The sequence below is a fragment of the Oryctolagus cuniculus genome, chromosome 5, assembly GCF_964237555.1.
Source record: "Oryctolagus cuniculus chromosome 5, mOryCun1.1, whole genome shotgun sequence".
In the NCBI taxonomy this organism is placed as follows: Eukaryota; Metazoa; Chordata; class Mammalia; order Lagomorpha; family Leporidae; genus Oryctolagus; species Oryctolagus cuniculus.
Window position 1 is genome coordinate 59,735,207 of NC_091436.1, and position 23,302 is coordinate 59,758,508.

The window sequence follows — 23,302 nt, forward strand, 5'->3', positions numbered from 1 at the left end:
CCGGCCGGTTAGGCGTTGCATTTCTCCTGCACTGTATTCTCCTCCATCCTTTGAACAGGTCAAAGCCCTTACTGCTCTGCCCATTTCTATTCTCAACCCTTTCAGTCCCACTTCCTGCAACCGTTGCAGGAGCTTTGAAAAATCTGGGATCCCCTGCATGCCTTCCGTACCACAGCCAAGGTGAAGGCCAACTCTTCGCCACGGCCCAGGGAGCCCTCCGTGCTCTTGCCTCCCGGTACCCTTTGGATTTTAGGCTTCCAGAGGGCACTTCTGGCTGTTTGGTTTTGTGGTGTTTGGTTTCTTTAGTCAGCATGGCACATGATTGATGGAATGAATGTGGTTTCCTTCGAGCTGATGAAAGGGAAAAAGAGGGAGTGTCTTGCGATTCCATGGCAACAGGGAAAGTCAAGTTCAAATCCCCGTGTCCCAGATACTATTTCTATGTCTTGTAACAAAGTTGGACAGCGGGATATCTTTGGGTGCGTACGACCGTTCTGATTCTGTAGCTTCCCAGTCCCTCCCCACACCGTGGAAGTGAGTGTGCATTATAGGGAGTCTTTTGTTCTCATCAACATCGGATCAGAGACTTTGTTTGAAGTACACTTGGCCTACAGGAGTTGGAAGGGTGTGCCTCAGGATGATCTGAGGGATCCTGACAGGCAGAAGCTCTCCAGGACCTGCAAAGTTGGTGGAGGAGGAATACTTTGAAATCGTGGTTTTGAGATCACGCGTCTTTACACAACTGCGTTCTGTTGCTTCTCTTTTGAAAACATGCTACTGTTCAGTTTTTTATCATGAATGCCTTTCCAAGGACAGTAAATGGTTTTACACACTATGACATCGTTTCCATGGCAACTAATGTATTTTAGCAAAGAGACTGTGCTAGAAGTAGGCTAAAAAGGACAAATACAGAAACGGCACAGTGTAAAAATGTGGGGCAGTGTGCGTTGTAGTAAAGATTTTCCTTTTTTTTTTTTCCTTGACTTCTTGTTTAGGAAAACCTGTATAACGAGATGTTGGCTTCTTAACTCACTAATAAAATTTTTATTGCACCCAACACTATTTAGTATTTTGCTGACACAGTTCCTTCAGTTGGTACTGGGGTTTTTGTCTGTTTTGTTTAAGATGATCAGCATTCTCATCAACATAGAAGCGTGTGATTTCACCATCTTAAAGACAGGCTTTCTTCATCGATCAGTCTCCTGGCTACCACCCTACTCCCCTATTGTCGGTTACACTACTTCTTCTCAGAGGGTGTTGTCTGCACTGCCTGTCTCTGCACAGCCTTTGTTAGAAATCAAAGACACTCCAATTAGGCTTTCATTCCACTGTTGATTCAGTATCACCAGTTGGCCACACCTTCATCCTTTAAGTATACTGCTATGTAGTTCTCTTGCTTTAGATGCTAACATTCTTAGGTATCTTTTTCCCATAAGTATACAACAAAGCAAGCTCCATTTGTGTCAACGCTGGTTTAGAAAAAAAAAAAAAATAAGGGAACATGTTACTCTGCTTTGTGTATCCAAATGTATTTGGATTATTTTATTACCTGATAATAAAAAAGACCCCTTCAGTGTTCTTAGATAAGCCCCCAGTGGAGAGCAGATACCGATCAATTCCTTGTTTAACAGAAAGAGAAACTAAAGCATAGACCCTCTGAGTTCTAAGAGTAGCAGGCCAGTCTGTAGGCTGAATTATACCCTCATGTATGTTTTCTTGGGCCTCATGGTACATTGTAAAAATGTTAACTTGAGCAATTTTATTATATATATATTTTTTATTTTATTTTTTTTACTTTAATTGACAGAGTTAGAGAGAGACAGAGAGAAAGGTCTTCCCTCCGCTGGTTCCCTCCCCAAATGGCTGCTATAGCTGGCGCTGCGCCAATCTGAAGCCAGGAGCCAGGTGCTTCTTCCTGGTCTCCCACACGGGTGCAGGGGCCTAAGCACTTGGGCCATCCTCCACTGCCCTCCCGGGCCACAGCAGAGAGCTGGACTGGAAGAGGAGCAACCGGGACTAGAACCTGGCACCCATATGGGATGCTGGCATCACAGGCAGAGGATTAACCAAGTGAGCCACAGAGCCAGCCCCTTATTTTATATTTTTAAGATTTATTTATTTTTGCAAAAGGCAGAATGATAGTGAGTGAGAGAAAGAGAGAGAGAGAGAGAGAGAGAGAGAGAGAGAAAATCTTTCATCTGCTGGTTCATTCCTAAAATGCCCACAACAGCTGGGGTTGGGCCAGGTTGAAGCAAGGAGCCAGAAACTTCATCTGGGGGCTGGCGCTGTGGCGCAGTGGGTTAATACCCTGGCCTGAAGCACCGGCATCCCATATGGGCACCGGTTTGAGACCCGGCTGTTCCACTTCCAATCCAGCTCTGTTATGGCCTGGGAGAGCAGTGGAAGATGGCTCAAGTCCTTGGGCCCCTGCACCTGCATGGGAAACCCGGAGGAAGCTCCTGGCTCCTGGCTTCGGATCAGCACAGTTCCGATTGTTGCAGCCAATTGGAGAGTGAACCATCGGATGGAAGACCTCTCTCTCCCTCTCTCCGCCTCTCCTCTCTCTGTGTAATTCTTTCAAATGAATAAATAAATCTTTAAAAAAAAAAAAAGAAACTTATCTGGGTCTCCCACATATGGGTGGCAGGGACTCAAATTACTTAAGTCGTCATCTGCTGCCTCCCAGGCACATTAGCAGGAAGCTATATTGGAAGCTGAGGAGACGACTCAAATCAGACACACCAGTATGGATTGCAGGCATTCCAAGTGGATACCCACCATGAGCAGTTTTATTTAACAACTAGAACTTCTGTCTTCTCTTGAAAAAAAAAATGGGGGACCATTTGGCATAGCTGAGCATCTGTCTAATAACAGTAGTCAGCGTAAGCTGTGTTGTGGCTGTTCTCTTGGGAGGAGACAGGGCTGTTCGACTCAGGCCAGCCTCATTTCACCTGCTTTGTTCATCTGTGTCACCTGCCTGGCCCCTTTGGGTTTTGTACTAAGTGACCCTTGCTGCTCTCTCTCTCACACAATCACAAAGCAATCACCAGCCAAGCTAGGAGTGGAACGTGGTTTCCAAGCCACCCACTTCCTGCCTGACTGTGGCTCATGGCTCTCCATTTCCAAGAATAATTCACAGTGGTGAGGGGCATGATTAGGTGGCAGGGTCTACTGTAGGCAGCTTATTCACTGAAGTAGACCTCGCCGTTCCTGGTACTGGTGCAGTTCTTGCTGGGGCGTCTCCCTGCCTCGGCCACCTTTGTCAGAGCCACACGTGCCAGCTGTTGCGATGGACAACATAGAGCCGCAGGGGTAGAAGTTAGCATTTATATGTGCATGGGAAAATTGACCAAGAGGAAAAGCTCCAGTGTCATAAACAGGGGTTCCACATTTCCCAAATTCTCACTGAGTGTGTATTACCTTTTTAATGAGGCCAATACTAGCATAAGGTAAATACAACTGAGGTAGCATTGGCATTGGCTGTCCACCCTTCCCAGTGTGGGAGGCACAGGGCCAGGGCTGCCATTGCCATTCTCCACCATGCTCGGCTCTTTGTCCTTTTTGCCAAAGAACTGAGCATACCTCTGGGGTGTTGCCTTCCTGAGCCCCTCACCACCTGGAGTGTGCACTTCCCACTGTACCTTGACAAAGACAGGAGAAGTCTCACTTGCTGCTGTCTCCAGCCTTCTTGGAAGGTTTGTGTGTGCAGGAGGGCATGGGAGAATGAATAGCTGGAGGAAGATCCATTTTTCCTGGGGGCACAGGGCAAGAAGAAATACTCCACAACAAAGGACCTTGTCCAAGTTGGGGCCCGACTCAGCTGCTGGGCACCCAGGAGACTGCAGTGACCACGAGTGTGAACGTTCCCACACACTGCACGCCTGTCTGCAGCTGTGCAGGCCCTGGGGAGCCCACAGTGAGAGTGGGCCTGTTCCTGGGCTTCGGGCAGGGAGCCAGGGGCCGCCCCTTGGCCACAGAGCATTGAGGGGCTTCTGTGTGTGCTCTATGAGTGTCTTTGGAATCATAGCAGAGTCTGGCCCTGCCTGGTCTTTTTTGTGTCTTGGGTCCTAAGTTAAGAACAACCGAGGGAGTGCTTGTCCCTGTTGACTCACTCGCTGTGGAGGTTGCTGTCCAGTGGCCGTTTATCCGCTCTCGCTCTCGCAGCTGACATCACACCAGGCACAGTTCTGAGGTTCTCACTTTAGTTGCGATTGAATAGAACTCTGCTCACAGAAGCAGAAGGAAGCCATTCAGATGTGAATGTGTGAAGATGCGCTCAGTAGTGTGCACTTGTTCTTTGGCAGGTCAATGAATATTTTAAGTCTTTTTGCAAGGAGTGAAAAGGGCCGAAGTTGGAATAAAGACGACAATGCTATGGCCAAAGTATACTTCATCTTTCCTCCCAGTCTAACGTTTTAAAAATAGTCAAACAAAAAATCCCAAGCCATGATTTAACTCTTGGGTCTATCACAGCTCTCATGTGTGAGAAGTGAGTATGACCCGCACACATATCGAATCTCAGTTTCTCATTCATGCTAGTTAAAATAAAAAGAACCACTGGGGCCAGCACCACGGCTCACTAGGCTAATCCTCCACCTGCGGCGCCGGCACACCAGGTTCTAATCCCGGTCGGGGCACCAGATTCTGTCCTGGTTGCCCCTCTTCCAGGCCAGCTCTCTGCTGTGGCCAGGGAGTGCAGTGGAGGATGGCCCAAGTCCTTGGGCCCTGCACCCACATGGGAGACCAGGAGAAGCACCTGGCTCCTGGCTTCGGACCAGCGCGGTGCACCAGCCACAGCAGCCATTGGAGGGTGAACCAATGGTAAAGGAAGACCTTTCTCTCTGTCTCTCTCTCTCTCTCTCTCACACTGTCCACTCTGCCTGTCAAAAAAAAAACAAAAACAAAAACAAAAACAAAACAAAACTTGATAATATGAAGAATAATAGCAGAGTCTCCAAGTTGGATCCCTGTCCTGTACTTAAAGCTAAAGCCCCAGGATGCACTATAATGAGGAAGGTCATCTTGTGGCTAAGCACATGTGTGCAGGGATGCGCTTACGCTCTGGGCTTTAACAAGTGTACTTCCAAAAGTTTGTGGAAAAATGGAATGAAAAGAGAAGTTTACGTTGGTGCAAAAAAAAAATTGAAATCATTGGATAGTTTTTCATAATGCACATTTTCCGTGAGCATGAACCTATGTACGCTTCCTCTTCCACACCCCCAGCGTACATGCCCACACACCGCTTTGTGCTGCAGGTCCCAGAAGGGCTGGTAGTCTCGCAGGAGACCCTGAGCCCAGCCCCGCATAAAGGACTGTGGGAACACAGCGGAGGGGAACCTGGTCGTGCATAGAAGAGCTGGCAAAGGAAAGCAGGAGTAAAGAGTGATTCTGAGCTGGGCCCTGGAGGTCGAATGGGAGACACTGAAACTCCCTAGCAAGGTTGGTGGATTTGGAATGACTGCTTAGCCCGGTGCCTGGGATACACTGGAGGCCATTTCCTGCCCCTTCCTGGGATAGAGGCAAAATGGAAATCAGAGCCGCAGTGCGTGAGTGCTCTGTCTCTGGCTGACTTCTCACAGCCTGGCCTCAGCCTTGTTTTCCCGCCCTCCTCCCTGCATCCTCTTAGCCAGCCCTCAGAGCACCGCCAAGCCCGTTGTGTTCTTGGAACACGTGGCCCGTGCTCCTTTGCCTGTGTCCTGGTTACTCCTTCTGCTGCTCTGTCTGGTCCAAGATCAGTAGGAGATGTCTCGTGGACATTTGGAAGCAGGAGAGCAGTAGGGGCAGGAGGGATGGCTCTGTTGAGAGAGAGTTCAAAGCGGAGGACCTCTCAGGTTTTATTTTTAGAGTGTTTGTGTATTCTCCCACAGATGGGGAGGGTCAGTCCGATCTGCAGGGTTGGGAGTGGGTCTGGGTCTCGCCCTGGGGCTTCTGTTCCTGCAGTCAGCTGAATGTTGGCGACATTTACAGGGCAGCTTTTTCCACTGGGGTATTTGGGTCTCTTCAGTCATGGTTCCCAAACAGAACATCAGTGCCCGTCAAAAGGAAGAAGAGGACCAGGAGTGCTGCGAGTCCCCAGGTCCACAGCTGGATGCATGGACAGCAATGTAAATGTCTATGGAGCTACGCATGCCAGTGTCTGTTCACATGTGTGTACACACACATGAACATACACACATACAGTGAGTGGGGCCTTCCTTGCCTTAAACCTTGGAAACCCAAAACTGGGATTTTCCAGAAGTCAGACTTAGAATAAAAGCAGGAGACTAATTGATCAATTTTAAGTGATCTTTTAAAAATATGAATCATTTAAATAAAGTCTCTATTTCATTTAAATATTTAATGGATAAAATGTTTGTTCCCAACTGTTTTCTCAGTTTTTCAAAAACATAGCTTTTGTTTAAGAAAGATGTAAGCAGATTTAAAGGCAAACATCATGTTTTCATTCTAGATGGGGTTGCCATGTAAATATTACTTTTAGGCAATTCTATTTCATCCATTCTTACCCTCTTTGAAACAATGGAGCTGGTGCCTAAAAATAACTCAAGCTGTCTTGCCGGGAGCCTTTGAAGTTAAAGCTCTGGCACCCTTTTGGTTTATGGCTCCAAAGTGAGATACACACACACACACTTTGGTAGTTAACTCCATCTGTTTAGTAAGCCTCAAAAAGAAACTGGATGATGCTATGTCTATGTATGGGTGGATAAGACTTTTGGTACAGTGCTGAGCCAGTGGCTACAAGTGGCTTTTCACTTTTCTTCCTGTTGGTGCCGGGTACACAAGTACTGTGCAGTGGAGGCTTGTTATTTCAGCATCTGTGTAAATTGAGATCATTACAGTTGTGCAAGAGGCATGAACCAGGGATATGGAAAAGGATAATGATTCTTTTTTTAAAAAAGATTTATTTATTTATTTGAAAGGCAAAATTACAGAGAGGCAGAGGCAAAGCAAGTGAGGTCTTCCATCTGCTGGTTCACTCCCCAGATGGCCCCAATGGCTGGAACTGTGCCGATCCAAAGCCAGGAGCTTCCTCTGGATCTCCCATGAGGGTACAGGGGCCCAAGGATTTGGACCATCTTCTACTGCTTTCCCAGGCTATAGTGCAGCTGGGACTTGAACCAGTGCCCATGTGGGATGCCGACACTTCAGGCAGCAGCTTTACCCACCACATCACAGCACTGGCCCCAGGATAATGATTCTTCAGTATAGCTCTTTCTGTGGCCAGCAAAGGACTCTTTCACCTTACAAACAGCTCGTCATTCCCTCTTGTGGTCTGTAAATCAGAACAACCTTCCTAAACCTCCATGGAAGTGTTCCGGAACGGAAGTCAAGCTAACAGTGTAAACACGTCCCCTCTGGTACAGAGGTCTCCTAGTCCAGAACACAGGGGACAAGTGGGAGTTTCTGGACATAGAGGAGGCCTGTTCTGTCCAGTTCAACTGTCTTGGGAGCCCCTGTGTGTTAGCCAAAGAGAAAGTGTACATTGCCTGGTGGTGTCTCCTTCGTAGACAGAGGGCAGCATGTCTCCGAGGCCTAAGGGAGGCCAATACGGGTTCCCGAGGTGCGGGCCGTGGTGGCTCACTCACCAGCACGTTCTCCCCCTGCTCCCTCCATGGCGATCCTCTTGCCTGCAGTGAGTTCATGATCTGCATGCCCATCTGCAGAGAACAGTGTATGAGTTTCTAGTTTTCTTCCTTGTGGTCATTTTTTCTTTCCCTCATTCTAAGGCAGCTTTGATTAAACAAAACAAAGATTTTACTGTTAATTATGCATCTTTTCCAACAGTGCAAAAATTCACGTGTGTGTGTGTGTGTGTGTGTGCGCCAGAGGATGGTTTTGATAAGAAGAGTAATTTATAAAGGCCTGTGTTAAGCCATGTGCCAAGAAGAATCATATTGAAAAAGCTTAGGAGTCTCCACTCCAGAAAAAATGTGTCTGTCTTTTGTTTTCAGATCCCACAGAGCAACCTTCTCAGTTTCTGCCTAGTGTATTGTTGTCAACATAATTCTATTCAACACTTTTTATTCTCTTTAGACACCTTATTAAAACTGAAGCTTTATTCAAACAGCTAAAATTGCAAGGTGCCATGATATTGGCAGGTTGTAGAGGCAGAGTGTATGAGCAAACTGGAAGTCTGCCATCTCGCTCCTGGTGCCTGAAAGACTACTGTGAAGTGGGCATGGGTGCGTCAGAACCAGCACTCAGCCTTGCCAGGGGCTTGGCACTGGGTGGTAGTCCCGGGGCTGGTGTAGGCTGGTGGATGGCAAACCCCTGCAGGGGACAGCTCCAGCTCGTGGGAAACAGGGGCCACACCCAAAAGGTTGGTTTGAGAGTGAGACCCACCTACAGATAGGAAGTAGGGCAGATATGGGCTGTTGGGGGCAGATTTCAGTGTGGAGGTGAGGTGAGACCTTGGAAAACTCATGTTTAATGTGTCCCAACCACAAAGACTTGTAGGGACTCTGAAGAAGGGAAGTGGGGTGTGTGTGTGTGTGTGTGTGTGTGTGTATGTGTGTATGTGTGGTATGTGTTGCCGGCTTTCTTTGGTGGTACAGAGCCAGGTCTTTGTAGTTTCAGGCAGGTGTTTGTGGCAACTGTGTCTTAGCATCAATTATGTGAATGTGGAAAAAAAAGTATAAGCAAATTGATTGTCTGCAACAAATGGAAATTCCACGGTGGTGCTTTGTGGGTGGTTTATAGGCAGAGAGTGCTTGGGTTCTCTTTTGATGTTTCACTATTTTTTTTTCTTCTTCTACAGTTTTTTGAAGAAGCAGGATGCTGATCTAGACGTGGAAAAAGTAAGTTGACATGCTTTGCTCTGAGATCTTGTGTGTTGTGAATTGAGAAGTGTTTTCCATTGGAATCCAAGATGAAGTCCACTTTCAATTTGGGATTGCAATTCTGATTCTGTAGGTTTCAAAGAGACACTCGAGTTGGAGATGGAACTGGAATATGAAATAGACCATCTTATCTTACTTAGGTGAACCTGCTATTTTCCCCCTTTCCATTCTAATTGTAACGATTTTGGCAATTATGGGCACATATGTTTTTGCTGTAAGTTCTATCTTGCCATGCCAGAAATAGAATGGAACAGCTGCACCAAAGCTGCTGTAGCCCCTTCAGAATGGTGAGGGAGGCGCAGCACTCGGTCAGCTCAGGGAGGTCCCCTCCAGTCCTTCCGTTCTTGACTTTTCTTCCACTCTCAGTTGGCTGCTGCTTACCTCTGCCCTCTTTGTGCCTTTGAGTTGTAACCACTGTGCACCAGGCAGGTCATTTTTGCATTCGCTTAGCCCACTAAGGTTTTAGACACCACGCTGGGATCTTGAGGCAAAAATGAATGTGACAGATGTGTACTCAGGTGGCTGTGACACAATCTGACTGAACTGTGCAGACCCAAGGGTGGGCTTTCCAGAAAGATCCTTGACAGAGGGTATTTGTGAAGGAACTGTATGTTTGTCCTTTCTACAAACATTTGCCGAGTGTTCTCTACCTGTACTCTTCTCTCGTCTCCCAGGCACCATGGGTCTCCACCTGAAACAGTGGCATCTTTTGGGATCCTTTGGGATCCTTTTCTGCTCCACACAACTCTGCCCAGCCACATGCCCTTGCGAGTGATTTTTCAGCTGTTTTGAGTTACATTCCTCGATTCTTTGGCCACTTAGGGGCTGCTGCTGCTTCTTCATCAACCCCATCGTCGTCGTCATTGTCATCATTATTTCATTTTGAATTTAAGTCCCAGATGAAGTTCTGTGTTTTGACTTCAGTCTTCTCTCTGAATTGGAGCCTTTCTGAATGTATCTGTTTTAAGTGGAGGAAGTATACTCTCCGCAGCATCTTTCTAGAGCAATTATGAGCATGCCCTGGCCTTCTACCCTGCAGAGCGCCCCTGCTGCAGCACAGCCTCTGATCTACTTTCTCTAGTGGGCTTCTCAGCTCCTATGAAATCAGGTAGACTTGGAGAAATAGGAGGGCTCCAGAGGGGGCCATTTCCGAATCCCCGTGCACCTGGATTTGACCATGGAAGCCCAGGGTTGGCAAAGGCTCTTCCCCGCAGGAGGGGAGGGCAAACAGACTGTAACCCTCCTGGGCCAGGTCAAGCCTACAGGCTGGGTGCGCAGAGCCACCAGGCTGGTCTAGTGCAGAGCAGCTGGGAGGAGCTTGCAGTGGCAGTGCAGGAGGCACCCCTGGCTGCACAGTTTGCTTTGCCAAACTCAGAGTGAAGTCTTCCAACCACAAGAGGGGAAGGGCCACTGATCGGGGTGCCCGGTTCCAGGCTGAAGCCAGGCAAACATCAGTACACGCTGTGGGTGGCAGAGTTAAACTCTCACTTCAGTTCTGCTGGGAGCTTCTGTAAGACCTTAGACAAGTCATTTTTCCTCTCCAAGTCTCTGTTTTCTCATCTGTGAAGCAGTCCTTTCTCCAGAACCAAGTACAATTATTCTTTTTTTTTTTTTTTTTTAATTTAAAAACACAAACCTCGTGTAGTGTTTTGTTGTTTGGCTTGGGTCTCGTACCCACATGGAAAAAGGACCATGGGCCACCAGTCTAAAGAACATTTGCTGAGGCCAGCCTGGGACCAGGAGCCCTCAAGGCAGAGGTATGTCTGTGGGGCCTGGAGGTCCAGCACTGGCAGCCAGGAGCATCTCACCCAGGAGAGAGCAAATGTGATGGGCGGGAGGGTGTGGGGGCTTGTGGGTACTAGGGCAGTCAGAGCCAGAGCAGCCTGGGAAGGGCTGGGGAAGCACCTCTGAGTGCCTTTAGGAGGTTCTGCCTGCAAGCACTCTGTCAAGTCGCTGATGGCCCGAAACACCCTGACTTGCCTTAGGGGAGTTCACTGCTTTAAAAGTTCTAATTCAGAAGCTGCAGTTCCAGAAGCACTCTCTATGCTGGGAGAAGGTGGCCAGGAGTGGATGTGTCCATGCTGTTTGTCCCTGGTTATGTATCTGCTGAGAAGAGTGTAGAGTAGGGGGTGCCTACATCGTGTGAGTCAGTGATGTCTGCTGGCCAACCCAAGAAAAATGGCAGAAATCATAAGGTTTGTTTTTTTTTAATGGATTTGTAATTTCTTCTTCTTTTCTTTTAAGTTGCATGTATTTATTTGAAAGAATTAGAGAGAGAGAGAGAGAGAGAGAGAGCGAGCACATGCAAGATTTTCCATCTGCTGGTTCACTCCCCAAATGGCTGCAATGGCTGGGGCTGGGCCAGGCTGAAGCCAGGAGCCAGGAGCTTCTTCCAGGTCTCCTACCCTGGTACAGAGGCCCAAGCACTTGAGCCATCTTCCGCTACTTTCCCAGGTGCGTTAGCAGGAAGCTGGATCGGAAGTGGAACAGCTGGAACTTGAACTGGTGCCCATATGGGATGCCAGTGCTATAGGCAGCAACTTAATTCACTATGTCACAGCTCCAGCCCTGTAGTTTCTTCTTTTACTTGGACATTTTTGTAAATACAGAACTCTGGGAAACTGGCTTTGTTTGACTTGTCAATAAATGCGTCGGTATAAATTCTGTATCAGTTAAGGAATCTCCAGCACTTAATGGACCTCTGCACAGTGAGTGCTTTGTATCTGTAAGGCTGTATCTTCAGCCTTACAGCAGTTTTTTGCAGGAACCATGTCCCTTACCCTGAGTGGCTCAGAACGCTTCAGTGATAGCAGGATTCTAATCAGATCTTCTGCATCCAGAGCCTTCTCATTCCCACCAGTAATGGGATATTCAAGATACTATTTGTGTAACCTCTCTTTTTTTTTATTATACTTTTTTTTTAACTTTTATTTAATGAATATAAATTTCCAAAGTACGACTTATGGATTACAATGGCTTCCCCCCCATACCGTCCCACCCACCCACAACCCTCCCCTTTCCCACTCCCTCTCCCCTTCCATTCACATCAAGATTCATTTTCGATTATCTTAATATACGTATTTGTGTAACCTCTTTAAAAAAATTTTTATGAGTAAATAATAAGAAAGCAAGGCTACTTTCCAGGAATGTCTTCCTTGATGTTTCTCCATCCCGCCCCCTCCCAACCCCAAGTCTGCATGGGGTTGCCCTGTCACCATGCTACTCTCCAAAGCTGTTGTAGTTGTGGACTTGGTTGGGCCATAACTGTGTAGTAGCGGTGTTCCTTGTTGAACTGTAAACTTTGTCAGGTCAGAAAATGTATCAGTGGGAAGCCTGGTGCTAGCTTACCTAGGAGGCCCTCTAAGAATGTTGACTACAGGCATAAATGGATGCCACAGGACTAGACTGGAGTGCAGTCAGAGCCAATGAAAACTGCTTTGGCAAATGGCAAAGTGAAGGTAAAAGTGCACCCCAGAAGCCCTGGCTTCTCCCCTCCATCCCAGGGTTTTACCTGTAGAAAGCAGGCTTGTTAATTGTACTGTGTGGAGATAAGTCAATCATTCCTTGGCTTTTCTCTCCAAAAGTAGAAAGTTCCAAGCAGACCAATGAACAGATAGTTCTTAAGATTGGAGTAATCTAGGCAAGCAGAGAGAGTCCAAAGAGAAAAGAGGGAGAAGCAGTAAGAACACAAAGGGAACGTTAAAACAAAAAAAAATTTTTGCAGAATTTTCTAGAATTCTTGATGGATTTAGTTCTGAGTATGGTTGCCAGAACACTGCTTTAAATGTATAATGTGGATGTTCTAAAAGTAAAACCCATCCTCATCTAAATTTTGAAGAATATGGCATCAGGTATATCAGAAGAACAAAAATGCTTTTTTTTTTTTTTATCAAAAGCTGATTAAATGGAGTCATCTTATTTAGTAATTTAAATCATGATTTACATGAATTTGATTAGAATAATGCCTCCTTTGGTCATGACTTCTCTCCAAGGGCTGAGCAGAGAGTTTGACTTCCTGCCTCCTGAAGGTCTTTGTCTTTTGTGATTCAGCTCATCATCTTGGAGCCTGCCTGCCCGGAGAGGCACTTTGGATTTCTGCCCTTTCACTGAGACCAAGAATTCCTGTCTTGCTATTCCAACTGTTTGCAAGGTTTAGACAGCTGCGTTCAGGCCACAAATACTACTGCCTATCTGATAGACACAGAAGCCTTCCCAAACAAAAATTGTCAATCAAAAAGAAAAGGAAACAGAAGCTTTACCTCCTAGAATAGAATTGTTTCCTTTTCCTCTGAATGAATGCCTTGAACTGTGTGAGTCTACAAGTGTAGAATGTAGATGGAAGATGCTCCATTTTTCAGTGTGTCTTTGGTTTTAGTAAATCCCAAGAGATGTGATAAAAATATCCGAGGTTTTTATTGTAGGGCTAATAGTCTTGTGGGGAAAAAGAAATCTAGTTCTAAACAGCTGAAGGTTCAAATCTAAGGCCGCATCTGGAATCAACTTTCAAGCCACGTGGATGGGATTGCTACATTGGCAACAAAGCAGAAAAATTAATTTGTGGAAGTTTTTTCTTTAATGGGAGGATAAGAGTTCCAGGGTTCAGAAAGTCAGCAGCACTTACAGGGGCTGCCCAAGTTTTCAAAATGCTGGTTACTGGGATGGCCTAAGAATGTTCCCAGTGTGAGTCAGGGGAGTGGGAACTGGTTTTAGGGTACACTGCCTCACTGTGTGTCCTGGTGGCTTTCCGGAAGGGGCAGAGAGAGTGAAGAGGGGGAAGGGAAGAATTGCATAAGCACAACTGCCTACCAGCTAAGGATGACAACAGATGCCTGTGTGCCTCTCAGGCCGCAGGAGCTGGAGAGGACAGCTCCCGTGTGCAGATGGGAGTTGTCCCTTAGGTGCTTCCTGATATGTGTGCTTAGGACTGCCAGCCAGAGGGACCCTAGGAGGCCAAGGTAGCTTACGTCTCCATACCTCCTGCCCTAGCTTCATCTACAAATGGAGGAGATTGGGCAGTGGAATGACCTGTCCTCATTGTAGCCCAGAGTCAAGGTCATGTTTCACATAGCCCACTCTCCTGATGTCTGGAGATCAGGAGAAAAAGAGTGAGAGCGAGAGAACAAGAGAGAGAGAGTTAGCTTAGGAAAATAGATCATGCTTAGAGCTCTGTTTTAGATCAAAAGGCAAATGTTTTTAGTACTGGACCAAAAATAGTTGCTATGCATGACCCATAAAAACTGACCAACTTTCTTCTACATAAACGTGTAGATTGTAAAACTAAGTGCTACTGTCTAAGAAGGAAACAATGTGCCCTCTGCCAGTTTGAATTTCCATGATCCTAGTTCCTCTTTCCAGACTTCCTCAAGCTAGGGCGAGCAGTGATGCTCATTAGAAGAGCTACAGAAAACAATACTGTTTTTTAAAAATCATGATTCAAGGAAAGAATTGATAAACTTGAGGTGGGCACTTTATTCCTGGACGCAAAATGCTTCATTCATTCATTCCGCAAACACTAATGGACAGCTGTGGGCAACCAGTGTTGTTTTCCTCAGTTCCCCACATTGCATGTGAGGAAAATGAAGCTCAGTAGAAGTGGGATGCTTTTGGGAGACCCAGAAGAAGCTCCTGGCTCCTGGCTTCAAATCAGTGCAGCTCCGGCCATTGTGGCCAACTGGGGAGTGAATCAACAGATGGAAGACCTCTAGAGAGTGGTCTTATTTATTTGAAAGGCAGAAGGCAGTTGCAGAGAGAGAGAGGTCAAAAGGTCTTCCATCTGCTGGTTCACTCCTCAAATGGCCTACCAGCCCTGGTTGGTGCATGCTGAAACCAGAAGCCTGGAACTGCATCTGGGTCTCCCACATGGATGGCAGGAGCCTAAGCACTTCTGCTGCTTTTCTAGGCAAAGTAAGAGGGAGCTGGATTGGAAGTGAAGTAACTAGGACTTGAAATGGTGCTCATATGGAATGCCTGTGTCACAGGTGGTGGCTTAACCCTTTGGGCCACAATGCCGGCCCCTGTCCATTTGTTTTTGCACACAACTTTCTCCAATAGCTGGGAGACACTGCATAGCCTGTTTTGCTGCAGCCAGTCCTGCTGGGAAGAAGTTGGAATCATTTGATTATCTGCCCTGCATAGACTTACTGTCTGCCACTGTCACATGTGAGGAGAGATTATCAATGAAAACACCCATGAAGACTGGCTTAGAGGATGCTTTTGTCTTGGCCCCTAGACACTAAAGGGCAGAGCCGGGCTTGTTCCATGAATGCTACTGCATCGGCCATGAAGGTATATGAAAATGCAGCCTTTTCCCTTAAATAAGGTTATGGCTGCCTGCTTTTAGCCCACAACAAAATTTTATTTAAGCAGAAAACCTTTGTTAACCTGCCGTGGCTGTTATAACAAATTACCAACCAACTCAGTGACACACACAGTATTAGAGGTCAGAATGCCAATGCCAAGGTGTCAGCAGACCATACCACCTCCCAGGGCCCTGGGGAGAATCTGCTGCTCGCCTCCGCCAGCTTCTGGCCACTGTAGGTGTTCCTTGACAAGTGGCCACGTCGCTCCCATCACTCCGTCCTCTGTCTTCTCGGCCTTCTCCTCTGTCAGATCCCATTTGCATTTCCCATGTAAAGACACCCGTGATTCCCTTTAGAGCCTGCCAGATAATCCAGGATAAGCTCAAGATCCCTAGTTTTATCACACCTTTACCATGGAAGGCAATGCCACTGGGATACTGGAGGGATTAACAAGTGAGGATCTCTGTGGGAGGTGCATTTTTCTACCTTCCACTCCTGCTATTTGGGAATATCGGTATTTTTTCATTTATGAAGACATCGAGGTCGCAGCCACTTGTTTCATTCATTACTTCAGTCAGTTGTGTTTTCCTGAGAAGGACCACTCGGGAGTTCTAAGGATGAGCTCTTCCTCCCACCCCGCCCCTGACCAGGCCTCAGAACAGGTGGGGGTCATGTCCGTCTTTTCTCAAACTGAGGTATGTGATGCTGGTGCCGTAGGTGGAGGCTTGACCTACTGTGCCACAGTGCTAGCCCCAAAACTCATCCTTTAATTCCATTCTTCACGTACTTTTTGAAGAGGGTATCTCTCATGTATTCATATGTTGTATAGGGAAAAAAGATGAAAATGCATTGTGTACTTATGAGGAAATTTGCAGGGTTTTAGAAAGAGACCCTTCACATGGGAAGAAGAGTTGATAGGGTGCTCGGTTAGTCACTGTTTTGAAGGCAAAGGTATCTAGATGTTCTCTCTGGTGTCAACAGTTTTAAATGCCAAGCCCCACTTCCTGTAACATACATGAGTATTAGCCCATGGGTGATTCCTGTAAGGAGGAACTAGAACTCTTTTTTTCCCATGTGGAGTATTAATCTTTGTTTTAAGGGTTCACCTGTACCAAAGACAGCGCCTCCTTTGCAGGTAATGTGTGGCCTATGGGAGAACTGTTCCCCACAGTTGAGTGACCACAGCTGCTTTTCGGAAGATGTAGGGGTGCTCATTAAGTCACAAAATGTGCACTACTGAAAATAGTTGAAGTGAAAAGTGAAAGGCAAGGAAGCGAGATGCTGTGTGGACAGGGATCTGTCCATTTGCATAGTACGTCCAGCTGAGGCTGCCACGAGAGAGGGCGGTGGTTTCAGAGCGGAACCAGAGGCAGTGGTGTTGTGGGAAGAGTGTGTAGGCCCCAGGGGTGGAGTAGCTCCAGACTCTTCCACCAAAGGGCCGTGGGTGTTGGCCACGAGAGAAGCAGAGTCAGCAAGAATAAAACGAGCCCTGTGTGAGTGTCTGAGTGTCTCAGGGGCAGGGTCCAGGGTCCAGGGTGCTGTGGGACAGTTACCAAGCGTCTCAGACAGGAGAGAGGTGGAGATGACAGTGAGGGGAGGAACTGCAGTCACTTACCAACTTCTGTCATTGTCCCCCTCTCATTGGGCAGTACTGGCCGAGTTTCAGGGCAGCTTCCAGCTTTGATGCAGGGGACACTCACACACGGAGTGGAAGACGGGGCCACAGGGAGTTTCCTTTTTACATTATTTTTTTTTTCTATTGTTCTGTGTTGAGATTTAATGCTACTGGAGCTAGCTAGCTGTGTAGCACAATGGATTAAGCCAATGCATGTAATGCTGGCATTCCATGTGTGTGCCACTTTGAACCCTGGCTGCTCCATTCCCGGTCCAGCTCACTGCTAATCCTCCTGGGAAAACAGCAGAAGGTGGCCCAAGTGCCTGTGTCCCTGCCACCCATGTGGGGGACCCAGATGGAGTTTCTGGCTCCTGGCTTTGGCCTGGCCCTGGCCCAGCACCAGCTGTTGCAGCCATCTGGATAGTGAGCCAGCAGATGGGTGATCTCTCTCTCTGTTTCTCTCTCTCTCTCTCTGTAACTCAAATAAATATAATTTTTTTTAAATTTAATGCTGGGGTATTGTAAAGCAAAATCTTCATATGAGAAAGATTTCACTCATCTTCAGTAGAATGTTCTTAAACTACAAAGTAACTGCAACTTTGCCTGTTATGTTTATCAGATGAGGGGAAGTGTTTGTTTTCCTTCATGAGAGAGCTTGATATGCATTAAAATATTGCTTACTGCAGAAAAAACGGTGTGGGGGTATGATACTGGGAAAAGTCTGAGCAGCGTAGCTTGAAGGTGAAGTAGCTTCACAACGCTGCCTGTGAAGTTTAGGAGTAGTTCTGGCGATCAGAGTGAGGTTTTAGGTGTGTGAGGGCCTCACAGGAACGGAGGAGCACTTTTTTCATGGACAGCCCATGTACTGGTACAACAACACTTGTGACAGTTACTGTCAAGCTTATGGTGTTTTCTCATACTTGGTATTCATCAGTTGTGGGTACCAGTCAATCAGATAACCTTTTCATGTATTTTACAGTGGCCAAGAGGAAAACATCATTGGGCTTCTTCTGTGTTTCCTAGGAAGAAAAATCAAAAAGCTTCAGAATGACTCATTTCCAAGCCCACAGGGCATAGTGTGTCAGCTCAGGGAAGGGCACTTGTTTTTGTTGGAAAATAGTTGCTCATTTATTTGCCTTTGGGAGATAAAGCTCAAATGGGTGAGTGTCCTGAGGCCTGTTTATAGGTGCATTTTAGGCCACCATCATTTCACCTGTTTCACCCTGGAATGTGCATCCCATATCTCAGCCCAAACTTGAGAGGGTAGGTGAGAGATTTCCATGTTTTCTCTCATGTCACGTTGTCCCTTGGTCCTGCAGCCATGGGAGCGTTCTTCACCCAGCCTGGAGGGATCGGCCAATTCAGCTGGCTTTCTCCATAGCCTTCCTTTTTACTCTTTCCTCCTAACCAGGTCCCTAAGTCCAGCTCTTGTCCTCTCTCACTTGGGCTTGCCGAGCATTTCAGACTTGCCTTTCGTTTTCTCTGCTTCCTGCTGAGCTGGGGATTCCCTGTTGGAGGCGCCCTCCCAGCCTGTCCTGGGACACTCCCCTGGGTCCTGCTCCCCCTGGGCTGAGTTCAGAGTTTGCATCCCTGCCTGGCATTGGTTCTTCAAGTCAGTATCTCTTCTGCATGCCAATGAAAGTAGGCCCGCAAGAGGGAAAGTGGAGGTGTGCTGGTCTGTGCCCAGGCTGTGCTGCAGATGGCGTGAGACGTTTGCAAAGAAAAACCGGAGCACCTGGACCTGGACCTCCAGGGCAGTGGTTATGGTTTACGTGTTCTTCACAAGTAGTCTACAACGTAAGGGACAACGATTGAAGCAAAAACATGATTGACTGAGTTCATTTGTTTTTGAAATAATTTCTTTCTCAGTTGTGTTTTTTTTTAATTTTTTTTTTTAAAAGATTATTTGAATGGCAGATTGTCCATCTGCTAGTTTACCCATCCTCCCACCCCCCAACAATATGGCCACAACATCTAGGGCTGGGCCAGGCCAAAACCAGGAGCCCAGAACTCTACCTGGGTTTCCTATTTGGGTGGCAGGGACCCAAGCACTTGGGCCATCTTCCACTGCTTTCCCAGGTGCATTAGTAAGGATCTGAATCAGAAGTGGAGCAGCCTATACTCGAACCAGCACTCACATGGGATGCCAGTGTCACCAGTGGCAACATAACCCGCTGTGTCACAATGCCAGCCCTCAGTTTTATTTTTTGAGTAGGCAGTAGGAGACACTTGTAAACACTCCTGAAAAAGTAAATCTGCTAAGAACTCCCAGTTTATCTACTCCTAACTGGGGTAAGGGAGGAAAAATAAACTCAGCATTTACTGCTAAAAGGAGCTGGGGTGAGGTGCAGAGCTGTGTGGGTCTCAGATGGTTCTGTAAGGATGGAGGAGGGTGGTTAGCGGAAGTCAGCAATGAGGGGCCCTACTCAGTAGAGACTGGGGCAGCAGTACTGCAGTGGTAAACTTGACAGGCTTCTCGTGAGTGGCAGGTGGCCCTGGGGCCAAGTCAGCTACAAGAGCTCTGGGCCAGTGCTGCTGCCTGCAGCTCTGTGGTACAGTTCAGCAAGAGGCAGCCACATTCTGGTGGACAGATGCCCTTTCTCAAGGTGAGATTTCAGATCCCCTTGCAGCAAGGTTGACACCACCTGCTGAGCAAGGTGGCAGCCGAGTTGACCTTCCCAACAGTGGTGTCTTCGATAGACGCTCCCAGCAAAGCTTGGTAGACACCAGTACCTCAGTGATGTGTTCCATGGAAACACTAAACTGAAATAAGGGTCTGAATTCTGTATTTGTTATTTTCTTGCTTTTTTGTGTTTGTTTCCCTAAATAATCTACTATTTTTATTTGCCTCAAGGCTATATGTAAATTATATTCTTGTACTGTTTACTTTTTTCAATTGACATTAAAAAAATTGTCTTCCTATTGATTCATGAAGCACCTACGGTGCACAAGTTTGGTTTCCCATCACTGCTGCACCTTCTTCCATTGTGTGAGAGTATTCCACGTGATCCCTTCCACTCAGTGGACATTTGGGCCATTTCTGGTTTTGTTTTGTTTTGTTTAACATAGTGCTGCTTTTGAACACTCTTGAATGTGTATCCTGCAGTTTCTCTCAGGTAGCTGCCTCGGGGAGAGACTTCTACATCTTACAGTATGTGCGTCTTCAACTTGACTGCATAGTACTGAATTGTTTTCCAAAGTGGTTGTACTGGTTGACACTCCCAGGAGGAAGGGGAGGTCTGACGGAAAGAGGAGGTGCAGGATTGGCTAAACATTCTCTCATTAGGTTCTGATGAAATACGGCTCCCCATCAAAGTGCAAGGTAGGGAGCTAGGAAAATGAAGAGAATTAAATAGCCATTGCCGAAAGGGTAACAGGTTATCTTGCGTGGAGTGACGTATGTCAAGGGAGCAGAGTCCATCTTGGTAGGAATGGAAACGTCCAATTGTCTCCATGTCTGCTCGTTTCCCCTGGCCAGCCGTCATCTTCAGTGTGCTGTCTGGGGAGCAGATGCCACCAGGCGCTTCATTGTACTGTTTCCACATCATACCCGTGGCAGCATGGATGTTAGTAAAGCTTTCAAGACAGTCCTAAAGAGGCACACAGATATTTTGGTGATTACTTTCTTCCAGAAGCGAGAGATCCTCTTGTGACAGCCATGCTTTGCATCTTACAAATTCAATGAACTCACACCCGGTTTGCCGCTGCTGACTCTTACTTCCTAGGGCTACATAATGAGAACTCAGAACTGCTCTGTGGTTGCTCATTCACTTGAACTGGGGAAAAAAATGGTTCTATGGCATTTTGAATCGCAAATTAACTGTGAAATATGACACAGTCCTTGGTGAGCATGTTGGCCTCGTTTCTAAGTTCTGACCCTTCTGATACATAAAGCTGTTGAGATTTGTATCCTGTTCAAAGAATTTCCATTTGTCCAAATGTAGATTTTAATAAGGATAAGTTCTTTTGCTGGCATTCCTATGAAACTGAAAATAGAGCATTAAACCATTGAAAGCACAGTGTCTGTGGAATCTCACAAGTGTAGCTTTTTTTAACTTGTTATTTTTGGGTCACCCTTCATTAAGAGCATTCATCAGATTTGTTTGATTCCAAGCCAGAGAGGTCAGTGATGGAGGCACTTTCAAAATGCTATAATCACGGCTTTGTTTCGTGATCTCTTAACTGGTGTTGTCAATTTGAAACTTTGGACAGTGAGAATATATATCTGAGAAGACCACAATGGTATAGTGCTGGAAATGACGTTAATGCTTTGCCCAAAATGTTGGATAGAGCCTTGGTGTCCCACAGTGGAGGTTTCACTATGTAAACTGTGGTACATCTGCTCAATAGAATACTATATATTAGGTAAAATGATGATCATCAACATTGCTAAGTACTTTGGGCAAATATAAAAAAAAAAAAAAAAAAACCAGGGTACCAGATCATATGTTGAATGTGAGCTTAATTTTAAAGCACAATGCCAGTGTTCCAAAATTCTAAAGGTTGTATTGGGTTATGAGAATATGTGGATTTTCTTCTCTCTGTTTGTTAGTGTGGTTGTATTACTTTTATAGTAAAATTAATTAAAATAGTGGACTTAAGGGAGATCATTCTGGACTCAAACTGCTGCCCTACCACTAACCAGCCATCTAGCTTTGGGCAAGATACTGAACTTTGGAGTTGGCTTCCTAGGGAGCCAAAGACATCGTATCATCCACCTGCCCACAGCTGTTGCAAGTCATCCAAGGACCTCCCCCTAAGGCCCCCCATGCCGTAGCCAGAAGGGCAACGTCCCAGCTTCCTCTCCCTGGTGACATGAGCTCCACCCAGCACACACCCAGCAGCCATGGATTCTATTTTGTCCCAGTGTGGCCCAGCTCTGATCTCAGCAGACACTTATGACCTCTTGGAACTTCTGTTTTAGTAGTGACAACTGACAGTTATTTTAGAGAAGTGATTGATGAGTAAGAACATGTGATCTTATGTGACAAGAGGGGGAATCGGAAGAACTGGACTTCCTGAAAGTCCTAGAATTTCAGCTGTTCAGATACATGTGTTTCATTGACAGAAATATGCTTGTTAATTTTAGGATATCCCTGTTAACTTCCCTTTTCTGCTGGGGAAGAAATGCTCTATGTTTGCTAAGCAGGCTGGTGAGTTTCTTACCTCTGCCAGATTCTGCTAAGAGAAAGGTACATGTCACATGGAAGAAGAAGTTAGCCAAGCTCTCCAGGGGCTGTGCATTGAATCCTAAGATGTGAAACAGAGCTTTCAAGACTGTGATGCTGTGAGGTGATCATGTTTAGCAGTTAGTGTGAACAGGACCAAAGGTGTTCAATGAGATCCTAATATCTGACTTTTATCAGTGTCATTTTGCTCAGAGAACAGGGAGAAGAAAATTCATTGCTTAACAGTAACAGCCAGCCACAGATTAGCCAAATGCTCTGGGTTATCTTACCCTGGTTTAGGGACACCATAGCAAAGATTGGAAAAAGATGCCCAGATTCCAACGTGGGCTCAAGTCTGGTCCCATCTGTGTGGACCAGATCTCCCCTTGCTCCCGAAATGTACAGTCTGTTAAAGGCAGGAGTGCATTGCTAGTCTCCTCTGGGGAAGAATCCAGTCTTGGAAGATTCATTCCTGTCCTGTCCAGAGTAGCAGGCTCTTCCCCTGCCTCCAGCTGGCCTCTGTCACATCAATGGGCAGGCTAAGCCTCGATTTGGCTATGAGAGGTTTAATCTCAAAGGGCTCTTCGAACTCAAAAGTCCAATGAGTCACTGATTCCTTTGGGTATTTCTTTTTCTTAGCACCAGCATCTTGCAAGATAAAGGGATGGGGCTGGCATCGTGGCGTAGCAGGCTAAGCCACTGCCTGCAACACCAGCATTCCCTATGGGTACCGGCTGTTCCACTTTCGATCTAGCTCCCTGCTAATGCACCTGGGAGAGCAGTGGAAGATGGCCGAAGTCTTTGGGCCCCTGCACCCATATGGGAGACCCAGATGGAGTTTCAGGCCCCTGGCATCAGCCTGGCCCAGCTCCAGCTGCAGCCATTGTGGCTGTTTGGGGAGTGAACCGGCAGATGGAAGATCTCCTCTTTATGTCTCCCTTTCTCTTCCTCTCTCTCTAACTCTGCCCTTCAAATAAATAAATAAAATCTTGAGGGGGGAGGAGGAGAAAGGCAAAGTGATTAAGCCATAGGTAAAGTCTTGTCCCTTAAATTTCAAGTCTCTGAATCATGCCTCTCAGCTTCTGCATACAGTTTGGTGATATCAGCCCCTTCTCACCTGAGGCCCAGTTCCTCATGGCCCAGTCTTCATGGCCCCTCATCTGCCAACAATGATATGTGGCAAACTAGAATGCAGTGATACAAACTAACCTGCTGGTAAAACGGGCTGTTTAAGACAAGGCCAGGACAAGGAGTGAAATGAGAGGCCCAAGGATGGGCTGGGAAAAGTGGAAGCTGTCTTTATTCACAGGCAATATGACCTATCTGTAGCCTAAAGAATGTATGAGACAGCTGTTAGAAAGGACTCAAAAGTGAATTTAGTAA

The 23,302-nt window shown here is 46.6% G+C and overlaps 1 protein-coding gene across 2 annotated transcripts in view; it reads left to right on the forward strand.

Annotated features, from left to right (window-relative positions):
• The window catches only part of FYN (FYN proto-oncogene, Src family tyrosine kinase), a 222,732-nt gene that overhangs the window by 22,927 nt on the left and 176,503 nt on the right, over window positions 1-23,302 (forward strand). For both annotated transcript variants that reach the window (XM_008263382.4, XM_002714927.5), the window contains exon 2: window positions 8,756-8,795. The gene's annotated coding sequence lies outside the window, so the exon portion shown is untranslated. The remainder of the gene's footprint in view (window positions 1-8,755; window positions 8,796-23,302) is intronic.